The sequence below is a fragment of the Seriola lalandi genome, unplaced genomic scaffold (genome assembly GCF_002814215.2).
Source record: "Seriola lalandi dorsalis isolate HSWRI2012SDOR001 ecotype SW California unplaced genomic scaffold, Sedor1 jcf7180002009635, whole genome shotgun sequence".
NCBI classification, from domain to species: domain Eukaryota; kingdom Metazoa; phylum Chordata; class Actinopteri; order Carangiformes; family Carangidae; genus Seriola; species Seriola lalandi.
The window spans coordinates 1-886 of NW_019480288.1; the positions used below are offsets into that span (position 1 = coordinate 1).

At 45.3% G+C, this 886-nt stretch overlaps 1 long non-coding RNA gene across 1 annotated transcript; it reads right to left on the minus strand.

The window, feature by feature from the left end:
- Window positions 1-434: 434 nt before the first annotated feature.
- LOC147819962 (uncharacterized) lies at window positions 435-880 on the minus strand. The gene is made up of 2 exons (XR_015438497.1): window positions 597-880; window positions 435-496 (listed from the first exon to the last, which is right to left on the minus strand). It is a non-coding gene; the product is annotated as an uncharacterized LOC147819962 (long non-coding RNA).
- Between the last annotated feature and the right edge of the window lie 6 nt (window positions 881-886).

Genomic DNA, 886 nt, shown 5'->3' on the forward strand with positions numbered 1-886 from the left:
TAAAAAAAAAAAAAAAAAAAAAGAAATGCAATAGTGATGCTGTCATGTTTTCCACACTTAGGGCTAACACAGAAAACAGTCATGTGTTGGGCGTTACTGTCAAAGGGCCACTGTACTGCACAGGCTATAAACACTGCCCCCACAAAGCTGGAGCTGCACTGCATTCTGGTCCACGGAGGCAGCTGTTGGTGGAGAGACTGGCATCCCCACCCTCTACTGCATGATTTTTAAAATATTTGTAGATTACCTCACATCCAATCAAAACAGAGATTTAAAAATGTATATCCAAATACCAAAGTTGAGTTTTAAATTTGGATTTGTCAAATTTTTTTTACCAGAATTTTCTGATAAGTGACTAAAGACTTCACTCACATCTACTCCCTTTGATTTAGAGGTTTTCTACTCTTACCCTCCATCTTTTCGTCTCCCGTGTCTTTGCTGTCTGCAGCTGGAGCCTCATCTGCCGCAGGACGATGCTCTCCTTCAGGAAGTTGAACTGAAGAGTCACCAAATATCACAAGGTCAGTGCTGCATTTCTCTAGATCTTTCTTTCGCTCTAGTTCCCTTCCTCTACAAGGACAACGACAAATACTCACGTTTCCCTGCAGAATCTGGAGCTTTGCCCGCTTTTTCGACTTGCACCACCACAGCCGGATTGGCCACCGCGACCGCTTGCACTGCCAGAGGATCTTTCACAGGATCGAGCTTGTCCACTTCCTTTAGCGGGGGAACTCCCTGCTTTTTGCCTGCTTGCGCTGCCTGGTTCTCTAGCACCTCATTGGACAGAACTTCACCTCCACCCAAATCCACTTCCTCTTTCCCCACAACAGCCTCAGCAGGCTTTGGGTTCTCTTCAACCTTATTGTCTTTTCTGTCATCTACCTTC